General features: G+C 36.9%; 1 protein-coding gene across 4 annotated transcripts in view; it reads right to left on the bottom strand.

The window, feature by feature from the left end:
• LOC114054196 (DNA repair-scaffolding protein-like) overlaps positions 1 to 17,783 on the bottom strand; it is a 556,996-nt gene that overhangs the window by 470,263 nt on the left and 68,950 nt on the right. The gene's annotated exons all lie outside the window — the stretch shown is intronic.

Below are 17,783 nucleotides of genomic sequence, written 5' to 3'. Positions count from 1 at the left end.
GGTTGGTGTCCTTCATTCTTAAAGAGGACCAAAATGACATCACTATGCTAGAGTCAAGTTAAAATGTATCTGACTGTGGTTGATCAGGCCAATACGAGCTCAGAATGCTCAACCACAGGTCGGACACAAATAGTCTATACAAACATTTGGGGTGGATCCTCTAAATTTGCACATTTTACATTTCTTTTGAGCTACTTCAATTCTGCTTTGCTCACAGAGCACAGCATCTAATCTGATCAGGGAACATCATGCTGGGAGGTTCTGTGCCAGTGTCTCATACATATATACACAAATATTATATATGTATGTATGTATTTATATATACATATAAAACATACACATATATAATTTATATACACATATATGTCCTATGTTTGTACCTAGTGGTATACATGTGGTTTCTACCATTAGATTGTGAGCTCTTTGAGAATATGGAATATATTCCACCCCCCCCTTTTTTTCATATCATCAGTGCTTAGCACAGTGCCTGGCACACAGAAGTTACTTAATAAATGCTTGTTGACTTGACTTGTTTGGATCCCTGAAGCTCAGCACAATGATTATCATTACTCCTCTTCCTGCTCCTCCAGCTCAAATCACTGTCCATCTGCAGTATTTGTCCAAGATATGTGTACTGATAGACAGATTTAATGGGCTGCCCATCCAAGTCATCATCATCATCATTATAATCAATATAATTGGCATTTATATGCAACATCTGGATTCGAGAAAGTACTTTTACATTTCATTTTCATTCATTAACAGCCCTGTAAAGGAAGTAACAGCTATTTTTATCCCATTTTGCAAATGAGGAAACTGAGGAACAGAAAAGCTGAGTAACTTCTAAGAATGTGCAGAACTGGGATTCAAATGCAGTTTGACCCCTGACTCTAGATCTGTTGTTTTGTCCCTGATATCACAGATGCTTCTACGTAGAATCTAGATAGTCCTTATCTACTTGTTTTTTTCCTGTGTGGATTATTAAATGACCAATCTCTTTTGAGTAGGAGGTCCTAAGGTATCCTAAGGCTTAGTATAGTTTGCATGATGCCATTAACAAACACTAACATCTGCTTAACTTGCCCATCCATAAGGAATCCCCCTTCCATTTAGACATGGAACAGAACATCCTCCAATAACAGTAATGAATACTTTTGGGGAGCAAGTCTCTGTATTTTACATGTTAATAATCAGAGGGATGTTGAATAAGGTAGAAAGGGAAAAGCAATATGCATTTACATAGAGTCTACTACCTGCCAGGCACTTTGCTCAGCATTTTTCACAATCTGAAAGATAGGTGCTGTTATTATCCTCATTCTACTATTGAGGAAACTGAGGTTAAGTGACTCGCCCAGGGTCACACAGCTAATAGTTTGAACTCAGGTCTTCCTGACTCCAGGCCCAGAGCTTTATCCACTTAGATGCCCCCGAGTTATAAGCCAATGTTACCATGGAAACTAGACCTATGACCATGAGGTCCTATGTACTATCAATATTTATTCATCTAGCCAACAAACACTGATTGAGTATAGTTTGCCAGCATCAAAGTCATGATCACCAGGGCACAATTTCCATGCACTAGATTTGTGCATGATGAAAACCAGATACCCTAAAGCAAATACTTGATTGAAGTGAAGTAGAACAAAGATTAAGTAAGAAGGCCAGGATAAATGCTTTAAAGAACAACAGCTAGCATTTATATAGCACTTTGAGATTTATAAATCTCTTTAGGTTATCTCATTTGATCTTCATACCAACCCCAAGTACGAGTTATTATCTCCATTTTTAACAGATGAGGAAACTGAGGCAGGTATAAGCTAGGTGACGTGTCCAAGCCTACACAGCTAACAAATTCAGGATCTGAACTCAGGTCTTTCTGCCTCCAAGTCCCATATTCCATCCACTGCACCATCTAGCAAACTGAAGCAGTACAAAGTGATGATGTTTATTTTAGTTTAGGTACTTTCGCTCTAATGAAAAGAGTCATCAACTGCAAAATACTATCTGCTACCTCTACAGAGAACTTGGTGGATTACCTGGCTAGAATAATCTTGTTTAAGTTTATTTACTGAGATTAAACAGATTTTCTAGGAGGCCCAGAGCAAGAATTTGGGGAAACCAAACACCAACTCCCACCTTTGAGGAAAAATGAAACCTAACTCACACCCCTGCATTCATTAGATATTTACTCCAGCAAATAGGACTGAAGCAGCTGGAAAGGGAGGATAACTCCAACTGTGTGTATCACAGAACTGCTCTGATGCACAAAACAAATACTCAGTAATTCCAAACAAACAGAGACAGATACCTTAACCCCCCAATTTCATGAAGAGTTTGAAAATTTAGAACTATGAGTTTTGTCCCAACACAGTTTTAACAGAGGTGATATAAGTTCTTCTCCTACTATGCCAAGGCAAAGTAAATCAAAGCTATATTAGAAATTAATAAAAGTAAATATTTATATCAGAGTCCTTTACCTTTCATATTCACACCACCAGTACCTATGAAATCAAACACACGCAAAAGTATTAGATGTCAACAGATAAAATTACATTGTAAAGGCAGAAACTTTGGAGAAGCCTGAAATCTGGCACAATATAAACAGGCATGTGTTCTACAAAAAAGAATATAAGCACTTTATTTTTCCACTATGACTATACATAAAGTACTAAAATAAAGGGCAATAAGCTTCATTTGGGAAAGAATTTCATACGATCATAGTTGTAGAGCTGGTGAGAATCCAGAGAAGAGCAACCAGAATAATGAAGAGCTCTGAGTCTATGCCATAGAAGGAATATTCAACCTGAAAAAAGAAGACACCTTGTGGGGGAAGGAGAGTGGAGAAGAGATATGTAACTGATGTCTAAATATCTAAACAGCTACAACATGGAAGAAGCATTAAACTTATTCTGTATAGCCCCAGAGGGGAAAACCAGCAGTACTATGTAGAAGTTGCAAAGAGGCAGAGTTAGGCTTAATGTCAGGAAAAACTTCCTATCAACTGGATCTATCCTGAAGGAGTGGGTTGCTTCCATAGATAATGTGCTCCTCCTCCCTGAGGTCTCCAAGAAAAGATAGGATGACCACCACTTTCGATGCCCTTAGAGGTCATCTAATCTAACTCTCTCACTTTTTAACAGATAAGGAAATTGAGACCAGGAGGATAAAGTGATTTTACAGCTAGTAAAGAGCAAGGATTTAAAGCTAGGGGCACTGACTCCAAATCCAGGATTCTTTCCACTGTCACATGATGCCACAGGTGCCAGTCAGAATGTACCATTTAGGTTAGACCAATGACAGATTATAGTTTTAAAGGGATTGCATAGAACCAAAAAATCTCCCACAATCACCTTCTTGTATAATTGTATTGGTGAAGAAGAGTATAGGCAGTTCCTAGTCCCAACCCATAAATCCCAGATTTCCCTGAAAAGCAAGCAGTCTAAAGGAACATCTCTCATCCCAACAGCAATATTTGTCCTAGACAAGGAAGAATAAGTACGTTTTTGTATTAACTTCCGATGCAGTTAAGAAAATTATTTCAATACATAAGGGATTGTTTCTCAATTTTTACATTTCTTTTTTAAGTTAAATTATGAATGTGGTATACTATCACTTTACTAAAGTAGTGATATCACTATAATTAATAGATTGCTGATTGTATCACCTATCTAGAGGAAAAGATACTAACAAAAAAAGACTAAAATCAATATATGTCACAGTATTTCTCAGAGAAATGACTAAACACAACCAAAAATTATTAGTAAGATACATAAGCATGTCTGTATTTAAATTTCTTGATTATCATCTACTTTTATTATGATGATGATGATTATCCCACAGCTCCTTAAAAGAAATAAAACAAACTTTCTCAAAAGCCCAAATTGCTTTGTAGACATGGTTTTACTTCTCTTCTGCCTCTCCCTCTTTGTGGTCCTATTTCTTCCTGAATTCCAAATTCCAAGCCTCTTTCTCAAAGGCCTATTCAAAAAAGAACGTTGGGTGGCTCTCTGTTACTTTTCCCTTGTGGAAATTCAGCTAAATTAAAACAAAAGAACCAAAAATTACGTAGGGAAGAAAGTAAATGCTAACTTGCTCCATGATTTTACAGGAAGAATGCTACCCACAAAGCAAATGAAAGACTGAGGAAGCCAAGACAACAGAAAAAGACAATTGATTTAAGCACATTTTCCTTCTTGCATCCCTCCTGAACACCTCCAGACTTTCTTTTTCCGAGCTTCTATTCCTAAAACCTAACGGAATGTTTCAAGTATCTACAAGACAGATATACCTAGCAAAATACAGTGCTGATAAACCAGTCTCCCACACAGTCAAGATAAGCACAGCAAGTTCTGACAGGTAGGTAGGGCGTGGGTGTTGGACCATGGGAACCTGGTGAAATTATTTTTCCCTCCCTCAGATCCAAATACCAAAGTGAGCCAAGGCCCAGATATTTAGATGCTAGACTCCTAAGTATAAGATGAATACAAAACACACTATGACAGAAATTTTAACTGTTCCTTATCTAGCTGCCTGCTAATCTGCACCTTCTTCCATATCTCTCTTGACATTCCTCCATTTTACTCAAACACACATATCTGAATACTTAGGGTGCTAGAGCATTCTTTGCCATCTTACTACCTAGGAGATCTTCAAGAGTTCCTTGAATGCTCTATTAAAAGACCCCATGTTATTCAAAGTTTTACTTTTGCTATTAGTTGGTCTCATTTTATATACCAGATACATTTACCCAACTGTGCATAAAGCAAATATCTGTCTATGGAATAATAGTATTCCCTTGGATTCCATTTTAATTTTTGAGGTAAACTCTCACAAGGGTTGCCACAACATATAATAATCACACTTAAGAATTCTGATATTTAATGGAGTGTTCAGTTTTTGTCGATTTATATATATTTAACTCTGCCATATTACTCCTATAAGAGGTTAGTCAAAGGGATTAAGTCGCATTATCCTTGAGCATTCATCAACTGTGTACCATGTCAGATTATTTCCCTCAAAACTGAAAAGAGGCCTTTTTTTCTTTTTTTGTCCTATGATTTCATTGTGTAGAGATGAGGATAACTTCTCTACCTAAAATTTCTCTCCAGCTTGGTTTTAGATCTTTGCCAGTTGAATCTTTGAAGGTGAAGTGACCTGTCCAGAGGATTGATTACATACCCAGGATGTAACTGGGGTAGGACTTGAAGCCAGGTCTTTCTGATTTCTAAACAGCCCCCTATATTCATCCTAATCCTCCTCAAATCCCTCCCACCAGAAGCTTTGACTCTGCCTGGCCTCAGGTGATTTTCTGCCATATCTTGGTGAGAACCTGGCCTCCACATAACTTCTTAGCCATCCCTCAAACATGACTCAGCATGATTACTCCCCCCTTCCACTAGCTCCCCTTTATCTGTAGTCTCTCCTCATTAGACTATAAACTCTATGAAGGAAGACACTCTCTTACTTTCTCTTTCTCTCTCCCAGAGCTTAGCACAGTGTAGGGCCCACAGTAGACATTTAATAAGTACTTTATTATTTATTCATTCATTCTTTCATTCTTTATCCATTGCATTATGCCGACTCAAAACTGTAAGAGAGCTTAGGATCCACCTGGTTAGAGGTGGAAAAGTCCAGAGTCATCATGCAAGTCACCCCCATCACTGGACAGGGAACTGAAATCCATATAGGCAATAAGTCAAAGAAAACAAGATACAAATTCAGGTTGTCTTCTGATAGATCTCTTTCCAGTATACCATGCTGCTTTTCTGAAGGCTTGGTCAGAGAAAATCATTTTGGAAAAAAAAGGGATTTTACAATGACTAACTGTTCTAAGGCCTCATCAGCCACCATTCTGGTTTCTGGGTTCAACCCTATAATCTTTAAGGATCTGTGCTCATAACAGCCCCACCTTCCCTTTAGCATTAAAATGACTGATGGAAATTGGGAGAAAATATGGGACATATGGAGCATATGAGCATCTACAGCATTAGTCTATCCCACATAGTTGTTTCACTAATCCTCCTTTTTGACTCCATGAATCTTCAATGGGTGTCACAATGGCAAATTTTTTTTTATCTGCAGTCACAGGTATTCCTTGTAGAATGTCACTAAATATGTTAATTCATTAGGGAGTTGGAATTGTTCTCAGTGTCAAATTCAGTATAAGAAACAGAATTCCTTATGCTTATTGAGATATTTGTCAACATATTACGATAGTCAACCTCAATCCAGTGTTGCTACCAGTTGGTCTAATAGGAATAGTCACAGAAGCTGACATTTATAAACCACTTTAAAGGTTTGCAACACATACACACATACAACCTTGTAAGATGAGGTCTACAAGTATTACCATCTCCAGATGAGAAATTACTAAATGGCAGAGGTAGGACTCAAACTCAGGTGTCTCCTAATTCTCAGTCCAACAAGTAAATCGAGGCAAGTATTAATTAAGTGCTTACTATGTGCCAAACACTGTATTAAGGACTGGGGATACAAAGAAAAGCAAAAACAAAAAACCCAGTCTCTGCCCTCATGGAGTTCACATTCTAATCGGGGAAACAATATACAAAAATAACTGTGTACAGACAAGATAGTTATAAGGCAAATTTGAGGTAATCTCAGAGGGAAGCCACTTAGTATTATGGGGGCCTAGGAAACACTTCTGCAGAAGGCGGGGTTTAGGAGAGACAAAGGAAGCTAAGGAAACCAGGAGGCACAGATGAGAAGGGAGAGAATTCTAGGCATGGAGGACAGCCAGTGATAAAGCACAACGCTGGGAGGGGAAAGAAGAGCAAGGAAGCCATTATGAAAGAAGATTGGAAAGGCAGAAAGAAATCAGGGTGTATTTGGGCTTTAAAAGCCAAACGGGATTTTATATTTGATCCAGGAGGAAAGGGAGCCATGAGTTTATTGAATAGGGGGTGCCATGGTCAGAACCGCACTTAAGGAAGATCACTTCAGCAGCTAAATGAAGGAGGGCCTGGAGCGGGGAGAAACTTGAGGCAAGCAGATCCACCAGCAGGCTATTGCAGTAATCCAGGCATGAGGTGATAAAGGACTATACCAGGGTGGTGGCTGTGTCAGAGGAGAGAAGGGGACACATACAAGTGACATTATGAAGTGAAAATCAACAGAACTTGGCAACAGCTTGGATGGGGGGGGGTGAGAAAGTGGAAGGGTCAAGCACACCTAAATTGTAAGCCTGGATGCCTGGGAGGATGGTGGTACCCACTACAGCAACAGAGAAATTCAGAAAAGGTGAGGGTTTGGGGGAAAAGAAAAGGAGTTCATTTTAGGACATATTGAGTTTAAGATGTCTCTGCATGGTATCCACTTTGAGATGTTCAAAGGCAGTTGGAGATGTAAAAATGGAGATCAAGAGAGAAGTTAGGGCTAGATAAATAGATCTGAAAATCATCAGCATAGAGATGATAACTGAACCCATGGTTGCTGATGAGATCACCAAGCAAGACAGAATAGAGAGAAGAAAAGAGATACTCAGACAGAGCTTAGGGGACACCCATAGTTAGTGGGCGCAACATAGATGAAGATCCAACAGACTGAGAAGGTCCAGTCAGTATCCTATCCGCTACATGACACTACCTCTCTATACTGTGCCTTGTTTCCTCTGGTATATGTGCTAATTAATCTAATTAATTCCAGCTAACTTCCAGCAACATTAAGAAGCAATGTAGTACAATGGAAAGACTGCTGTATTTGGAGTCAGAAGACTCAGATTCAAATCATAGTTCTGTCACTTATTATGTAACCTCAGTAAGGCAAGTCATTTAACCTCTCTCCCCTCAGTTTCCTCAACTATAAAATTAAAGGGTTGGACCTGCTGACCTTTAAAGGTCCCTTCTAGTTCTACATTTAAATTTATTAATTTTATCAAACTAGAAAAGCACTTCAATATTAAAAATTGCCCTAATGAGGTACCAGTCATCAGTAAACACAGTCCTGGTTTCAGAACAGTCAGCAAGAGCAAATATGTTAATTTGCTGCATATTATCAGAAATTACCTATACCCCAGTAGACACCAAGGCAAGCTTTTATTACTATTTCTTACCATGTATAATCACTGAGTTTGAATTCTATGTCTAACACTTTGCTAAATTCTAAGGCAAAACAACGGTTTCAGGCACAGTGTGTCTGCAATCTAGCAGGAGATGGACGCACACTGGTTGTAATAACACAAGGTAGCATACTGCTAAGTTATCAGATGAGTGAAACAGACCATTCCAGTCCTTACTCAGCTTTTTGGGCTCTCTGTACTCATCCAACGTGAATGTTATAGACCATACAAGTGTTAAGTGACAATGTCTGGAAAGAGTCTAGCAGCCCAAATGATAAACAAGTAAGAGACTTGTGTAAAGCACGTATAAAACTAAAGGGGATAAACTCTCTCTCAATTCCTCCATTCACTCTCATTTCAACAGAATATAATCCTCAAAGAAAGATTTTACGTATATACGCTTCATTCAAGACAAGAAGATGCAATTCTTCTTTATCTTCAACCCTCCTTTCTGTTTATCTCATCCCTGTTTAGAATAGAAAATGGGATTTTCTGAATGTACTTCATTCAACATTTAAATAAACTAATAGATTATACGACAATGGTGTTCAGAAAAGGCACATTATTAGATCAAATACTGGCAGAAAGAAGTAGGTTCCAATCAAATAGGCATTTTAGCAGAGTTTCAGAATTTCATTGGTCCAGGTAGGAAGTAAAAAAAATGGTATGATCTCTGTACCATGGCATTGTTCACATAGGAAGCTTTAACAAGAAAACCATACACTTAAAAAACAAAAAGTTAATGGAATAATTTTTAGCTCTTCTTTGGAACAACCAACATCCCAAACCCCCCTATCATGTGAAGACAAGACTAGCATTCCTCACTCAGCGAGAAGCTACGCTCAGACTTATTTGAATGAACTTGACCCTGCTTGGCTTTATTCCAGTATTTATCGTCACTGAATGACTTAACAGAACACTGTGTTCTTGGCATAAACACAAAAATGTGTTGAAATCCTGCTGAGGAGAATCTCAGTATACATTTCAAATCAATAAGAGAAGTAGACACTAATAAAATAGTAGTCAGCAAAGTCAACAATGGTGTTTGAATACATGGTATGTGTGTATTATTAAAGTTTTTTTTTTTAATTTTTCCTACCAATACAGTCATTCAATGCTTCAAAGATCTAAGTCTGTGTGAAACAATCACTTGATCCTTCTCTCAAGAACACCAAACCCACGCTCTGCTCCTCCTCCCTCTCCATCTCCTCCAACATTGTACCTGGAAAATTCCAATGCACCTTTAGCCAGTGAGCAAAGGGAGGGACAGCGTGTAAACTCAGAAACAATGTGTGACTCACTTCCGCTGAAAGCCTTAAAGCAAAAATGAAGCCACAATGCAGAACTCTCACGCGATGCTATTTGACCAGGTAATTGGCAGTAAAGTTATGTCATTCCTATGCTAAATCTACCATAAGGTAAGATGCAAATAAGAAGGTATGTAAATGCTTCATTCACCAGGGAGTCTACACACTTGCTTCCAGGTAAAAGGACACTCACTTCCCTTTCTCTTCCTACCATCACCCTGTTTCTTCCCCTCCCCCCCCAAAAAAATTCTTTAGTAAAAGACTGAGTTATTCCTTTACCACTCAGAGCAGAAGCACCTCATAAAGAATTACCCTACACGGTGGGGGAAAACCCTAAGTTTGCTGCTGTAGAGTTCGCAGCATACAACCCCCAAACCACAAAGCATCCTGCAGGCAAAAGACAGAGCCTGATTGGCAGGCATCACTGGACTATTCATTCTCTTGGCTGTTGTCCCATGATTTTTGGCCTAGATGTTCAAACTATTAACTTTTAAGCTGCTAAAGCTTGTGTTGAAATGAGTCTTCCTCTTGCAGTATAGCATTTCCAGTGGCTGGGAAAGTACAACTTGGTGTTCACATCTTTTACCTACCTAAACAACCAAATTAATCGTAATGTTGATGCTCATTATCTGTATCAGATCAAAGAAATGAACAAACCACATGCCAAATTTTAATCTTGTTACTTTTGAAATTCTAAAATGCTTATCATCTATAGGCAAAAGGTCCTTAAACCCTTTTCCTTTAATGATAAAATTATAACATTATAATAATTATTTTATAATTTTTGCCGTTGTTCATTCATTTCAGTGGTATCTGACTCTTCATGACTCCATTTGGAGTTTTCTTGGCAAAGATATTAAGAAGTTTGCCATTTCCTTCTCCAGCTCATTTTGCAGATGAGGAACTGAGGCAAACAGGGTTAAGTTACTTGCCCAGGGTTACATAGCTAATAAGTGACCGAGGCCAGATTTGAACTCAGGAAGGTTTACATAATATTAAGGCATGTGAACTGGGGCAAGAACAAATTAAATAACAAATCAACTATCATAATCAACTTTCAATGAACGTATCATATGTTTTCTAGCACATTATCTTACTATGGTTTCTGAACAAACAATTTGCTTAGACTTACTTAGGATAAATTTGCATTTCCTAAGCACACATAAACTGATTAAGTGGGAGGATATGGTACCAAAATATAATACATGATAGTGGCAAGCCATGTTAGAATAAAAAAAAGCCCATTCTGAATACTCTCTGTTGAACAAATATATTTCAATATATTTTACACTTAATATGAACATTTTGCAATTTACTAATAAACAAAAAATGTGGCAACATGAATTTTAAAGCTAATCTGAGAACCACACTTTATCTTTAAGTAAAAACGACACCTGTTTAGACTGATTATGTTTTGTGCAGTTCAACAGGTTATAATCAGAACTATTTCAAGAAACTAGAATACTCTGGCACTTAAGAATCATGCAAGCTAGAACATTTATATCAATCACATACTTAAAACCTAAGAGATATTGTTATTTTGTATGTGAAAAATAGAGAGTTCACTTTGCTCTGGTAACATAAAATGACTGCATACATGCATATGTGTGTGTGTGCACAATTACAAAATTCAAATTTTTTAGAACAGAAAAAAAACCAAGAAATTTTAAAGAGACAAGTCAGTTTTTTTAAGTGTCTAACTACAATATGGTAAGCCAAATAATTGTTTCTTAGACATCCTTACAAGAATAAGAATGGATCATTGCTTCCTATATATTCCCTATAGGTGAATTAAGGACTGTAATTACATGTGTATATATAATCAGTTAAATGATCAAATTAAAAATACATATTAAGAAAAAATAACTAGCCTATATCTACTCACACCTGCAAAAGCTGCCAAATCTACACAACAGGTGGAAAGCTGAAAACTGCATACTACCCAAGGGTCTCAGAAAAAATTATAAGTACCCTGGGGCAGGTAGGTGGTGCAGTGGATAGAGCACCGGCCCTGGATTCAGAAGGACCTGAGTTCAAATCCAGCCTCAGACATATAACATTTACTAGCTGTGTGACCCTGGGCAAGTCATTTAAAACCCACTGCCTAGCCAAAATAAAAAACAAGAATTATACCCAATTCATCATCATTCTTAGAATTATAGATTTAGAACTGGAAGAGACCTGAGAATTTATTTAGCCCAACGCCTTTATTTTACACATGAAGAAATTAAAAGCCAGAGAAGTGATGTATCTTGTCCTAAGTCACACAGATAATAAACAGCAAAGTCAAAAAATCAAACCCAGGCCCTCTGATTCCAAAAACAGTGAGGTTTTTATGCATTAGGCTGCTTTGCTTCTCAAAAAAAAAAAAAAAAAAAGATTGATTGATTTGGTATTCTGTTCAAATTAAGCATAGTTATAAAGAAGCAGATGTCTTGGGCTATCCAGGCAAGAAAAGGAAGGGGAGGAATGAAAGAGAGAAAAAGGGAAGGAGGCAGAGGGAGAGATGAAGACAGAACAAGCTTCATATTTTCCTAGTCAAGACATAACAGAATTATCATTTCATAAGGGGAGACATTTCTAAAGTTTTATTTAGGTTCTTCTTATACTTGTGAGATGTGTTTCTTCCTCCAAAACTGATATACCAACTTACTTCTAGTCAAAATATTTCTATTCCTTTGTCTCCTGAGCAGTAAAAAGGGATATCAAATCCCTTACCCAACCTCACTAGACTGTCATGATGATAATTAGGACATACATATGCAATGGAGCTTAAACTTTCAGAGAAAGGCATCTTCTAAATATCAGTGTTATTAATATGGATTATTTCCTAACATGCTATTTGGCAAATGGCCACAGGTTAAGTTGAAAATTAGTCTGAAAGTTCTCCCAAGAACATGATCCACAGGTTTGTGAAGTTTTGGGGTTTTTTTCCCTTAATGCCACTCCCCTTTGATTAATGGGCACATCACTAGAGCCTTCTGTAATCTCTTAGGAGGATTGAATTGGCAAGCGGATATGACATACTTCCCACAATAATGAATGTTTCATTTTAAAATAATATGCTAAGTAGTTGGTAGTCACTAAACAAATGCACGAGACTTTTAGCTCAAACAAGATGAGACTGGCCTAGCAATGTGTTATAAAAGTTACCTACTAAATGATTCAACTTATTTATTTGCTTCACATACTCATTTCAAATTCTTACACCTGATAAAATGGAAAATTGCTGCAATTCTTAAAACCATTCCTCAAATATAAAAATTTATTTTAACTTGAAAGATCACAGTAAAATGCCTACAACCTACGTGTTTTCAGATGATATTACCCATTATAGATACATTTTAAATACATCTCTTCTCTTTGTTAACCTGGAGTGATACCATAGCATCATTATTTGAGAACAAATCATTCTTTACATTAAATATTATCAAAATGCACCAAAACATAAAGAGAAACGTTGAATTACAAATTATCCTTTCTTGAAATCTTGCCTAAAAACAAAACAATGGTTATCATTTAACTCAACTAGTGATATTAATAATAATAGCATAATAGTTCACATATATATAGTTTTTTATGGTTTAAAAAGTAATGCACTGTAAGACAAAGAATGTAATTATTATTATCACAATTTTATAGATGGAAGAATTGAGATTCAGAGATGAAGTAACTTGCCTAACATCAAATGGCTGGTAAGTGGCAACATTTGGATACGAATGAATCCGAGTCTTCTGATTCTCAGAATAATGCTTTTACCAACACTCGGATACAAAGCCTCTAGTTTTACTCTCTTCTAAAGTTTAAAGAAATCAATTTGAAAGAATTAACAAATAATAGTAAATACAATGAGCCCATGAATTCTGAGAGCCTCATCCTACCATACAAACCTTAAAAGAAACATCAACCACAATGGTCATCAATGGGTATTTGTACTTCAAGGAGTAAAGAAGGAAGAGGAACTGAGATCAACACTGACCTATAGTTGCAGTCTGTCTACACATCTCTAAACAAACAAGCAAAGTAAAGTAATCTACGCTCAAGGACACTTCTCCCACCTTAGTCTTTCTCTGTTTTATCTCGGCAATTCTCTGTCTTAGGTCTAGAAATGTTCAAATTAAAATCTATACTACATATCAAGGCCTTCACCTGGAGGGAAAAAAAGACAAAATTCATTCCACAGGTGGGTTTCACATTCATCTTTCTGCTAACTTGAAAAACTGAAATATTAATCAAAAGTTTATTGAATACCTATTGCATGAAAGCTACAATGTAAAAAGTGCTATGGGGGATACAATGAAATTAAAGACAGTTGTTGGCCACAAAGAGCTTAGAAGCAAAACCGGTGGGGGGATGGGAGATATAGATAGATATAGAGAGAGAGAGTCAACAGTAGCATTTGATATATAAAGTCAACAGTAGCATTTGACAAGTCCCAAATGAGTGGTCGACTAGAAATGCTCCCACAGTATGGCAGAAGTCAAGATCATGGTAAGCTGAAGAGGAGGTAGGTCCTTAAAGGATGGGCAGCACAAGATAAACAAAGAAGGCAGGAAAAGTGCCTGGAAAAGATGTGACAGGATATGAGGAGCTGATATGCATTTGACATAGAGGACAAGAAAACCAATCTGGCTCAAAAATAGGTTTGTGAAGAAGAATGGCAAGCAATAATGTCAGAAAGGTACATTTGGGCTAGACTGTGTAGGTTAAAAAGTCACGGATAATCTGGTGTGATGGAAATGAACACTGAATCAACTCTGCCACTAACTAATACGAATCTATAAAATGAGCAAATTGGACTGCATGACTGCTAAAGTTCCCTCCAATTCCAAAATTCTATGATTCTCTGAATTTATCCTACAGTCAATAGGACAAAATGCCAAGTGCTTCAGGAAAACCAAAATGTCTGTGGTATACAAGACTGAAAAGGGAAGAGACTGAAAATATAAATGTTAGATAAACTAATGAAATAGTCCAGGCATATTAGTTCAAACGTGTCATAGTCCAGAAAACAAAGGCCCATCCTGGAAGCCAGAATAGAAAGAGAAATTCATTTCAGAAACTTTACAAAGAAGAATTGATTGATGGGGCTTGATGACTGCCATGAGATAGAACTGAAAGGGAGGAGAAAATCAAAGATTACTCCAAGATTTCGATGCTACATGACTAAGACAATCACAACATTGAAATAAATAGTAAAGACTTCTAGGTCACATGAACAACAAGATGGAGGATTAGACGTTTTTCTCTGATTCCCCACAACTTCTCAAACCTCTACCAAAACAGAAATTATGCACCCCAGATAAAGCAACTCAGCTGTCTCCATGGTCTAAAACACCAAGAATCTAAAAGAAAGTAAGTAAAAAAAACCCTGTAACCCATAAACTGATGCTTACTGATCCTGAACTCATTCAGTAACCCTATCCTAAGTCCCCATGCTACTGGAAGCAAGACCCAGGGACCAAATACAGACTCACAACCCTCCCCCCACCACCTCTTTCCGGTGCCATGGAGCCCCTAGCTCCAGGCCACAGAATTATGCCTAAGCCTCAACAGACAGACAGCTTGGACAGAAGCAAAAGCCTGAAGGTCACAACGCCAAAGCACCAGCACTGCAAAATTTTAAACTACTGGTGTCTGTACACACAACCCCATAGCACCAGCAGAGCCGGTACCAGGGCAGACAATTCTCTGGTACTTAAAAAGTCTACTGAAGGGAATTTGAACTCCTACGGGCAACTGGCATCTGGCAGAGCAGGAGAACATAGACGGGGTGGGGAACCTACAGCCTCGAGGCCACATACAATTTGTTCTGTGAAATTTGGACTCAGTCAAAGGGCTGTACCCAAGGACCTAGAAGGCCACATGTAACCTTGAGGCTGCAGCTTCCCCATCCCTGGCATAAACCCAAGCAGGGGATTTTGAGGTAAATAGGGAAAGAAAGGTAACTAGGAGGGTATAAATTAGTGGTGGGCTGCATAAACAGGAATGTGGTAGAGGACGGGTCCTATCCTAGGGCAGACTCTTCTCTAAAACCTGGAATAACTGGCATTGTTCTTAGAGTGAGACAATGGAAAAGGGTAATCCACAGGGTAAACTCTACAAGGCAGTGGTAAAAACCACCTAGAGGGGAGAACCTAGAATGGACATCTTAGAAACCTCAGTTGCATGAGGATGCAGAGAAAAGAGAGAGACCACATAATTAAAGGGATCATAAATCAGAGAATAAGGGTCTAGAGAATAAAGAAAGAAAGAAAGGGGGGGGGAAGGAAGGGAGGAAGGATAGTGAAAAGAGTGAGAAATTCTTTCTGGAAAGGGGCACAAAAAAATGAAATTTTTAAAAGTAATGACTACTGGTTGAAGGGGAGGAGAGGAAGGGGGAGAATCTACTTGATTAACAGAGGGAAAAAAGATAGGAAAAGATAAAAGCAAGAGAAAAAGAGGAACTAATAAGCAAAATCCAAAGGAAAGGGGCAACAAACAATAGGAAGGGTTAGGGATCAGGGGTAGAAAGCCAGTGGAAACAGATTAAGATTAAGTAACTGAAGGAAGAAAGTAATGTGTTTGAAGCAGAAAAGGGCAAAAAAAAAAAAATCATAACTTGAAAAAAACCCAATATTAGAGACAGATGGAGGGAAAATATAAACTTAACTCTCATAACTTTAAATATGAATGTATTAAACAATTCAATAAAATGAAGTGACAGATTGAATTATAAAACAAAACCCTACAATCTGTTGCTTGCAAGAAACACATTTATAAAACAAAGACAGGCACAAAATAAAACTGAGGGGATGAAAAAAAAATTTACTGTGCATCAAGTGAATCCAAAAAATGACAAAGCAAAAACATTAAAAAAATGAAAATGGATAAACAAGGAAACTATATTATGCTGAAAGGAACCATAAACTACAAACTGATACCAGTAATAAACTTATCTGCTCCAAATGCCTTGGCATCCAAGTTCACAGAGCAAATATTATCTAAGCTACAAGAAGACATAGACACAATAGTGATAGGAAATTTCAATAACCCTCTCTCAGTTTTGAACAAGCCTAGCAGAAAGATAAAAAGAAGGGAAAACATGGAACTGAACAAACTACTGGAGAACCTAAAGTTAAAAAACTCATGGCATTTCTAAATGGGACAGTTAAAGAATATACGTATTTTTCAACACCACATGGAACTTTTACAAAAACTATGTACTAGGCACAGAAATATTGCAAATGTAAAAAAGCAGAAATAGTTAATACATCCTTTAAAGACCATAATGCAATAAAAATAGCAATTGATTCAGGGACCACAAACAAAAGACACTGACACAAATGGAGACTTAACAACAAAATTTTAAATAACAAATTGGTCAAAAACAGATCATAGAAACAGTAACTATCTAAAAAGAAAATGATAATGATGAAACAACATACCAAAATTTCTAGGATGCAGCTAAAGCAATAGTCTTCAAATAAAGAGATATGAGAGGACACTTCCAATCTCCTCCTTCATTGGAGGTTCAAGGTCCACAAATGTTATACATTGCACATGTTTTTGGAATTTTTCAATGCATTGATCAGTTGTGCTGATTTTTTTTTCCATTCTAAAAAATATTTTTTTTTATGGGATGGCTTTCTGGGAGAGGAAAGGATACTTGACATAACTATGACAATGTAAGAAACAGAAGATATCAATAAAAACTTATTTTTAAAAAAGAAAGAAAAAGGGATGTTTTGAAGTGAAATTATTTTTGGTTGTGTGATGGGAGAGAGCTAAGGAATAAAATGATTAAATTATATACATGTTGAGTCTGGGGGGAGAGTAGAATATCCAAGTAAAACTACCCATCATGAAGTTGGTGATAAAGAATTAGAGTCTAAGATAGACGCCTCAACCAGAGATGTAAATTATTAAATGAGACAGTTAAATAAGGTAAGGTAAGATAGTTAAGAAGGTAAGAAAGAGTACTCAAACTAAAGTCAGGAAGACAAGTTTAAAGCCTGCCTCAGACCCTAGGTCTCTTTCGACCTTTCTCCTAATCTGAAACAACTCTTCTGGAGTTGTTAGGATCAAATGAGATAACATATGTGAACTTGGCCAACTTTAAAATATTATAATAGCTATTGTTAGAATAAAATAGGAAATTACAATATAAATATATATAAGCCACTTTGCAAATAAAAATGTAAGCTATTATTAGAATAAAATATTAAGTTATATGACAAATACATGTAATATGTGTAAATTACTTTGTAAACTTTAAATTATGTTATCTATTCAATAATAACTATTAATAATTTTATAATACAATAGGAAATTACGTATGTAAATATATAAGTATAATATGTAAGGTACTTTGCAAACTTTAAGATATCACAAAAAAACAAAAAAACAAAAACAAATTTTTT

Source organism: Vombatus ursinus, unplaced genomic scaffold, assembly GCF_900497805.2.
Source record: "Vombatus ursinus unplaced genomic scaffold, bare-nosed wombat genome assembly UNPS02014812.1, whole genome shotgun sequence".
Lineage (NCBI taxonomy): Eukaryota > Metazoa > Chordata > Mammalia > Diprotodontia > Vombatidae > Vombatus > Vombatus ursinus.
The sequence above is the reverse complement of the archived record's forward strand: the minus strand, read 5'-3'. Positions and strand labels throughout refer to the sequence as shown.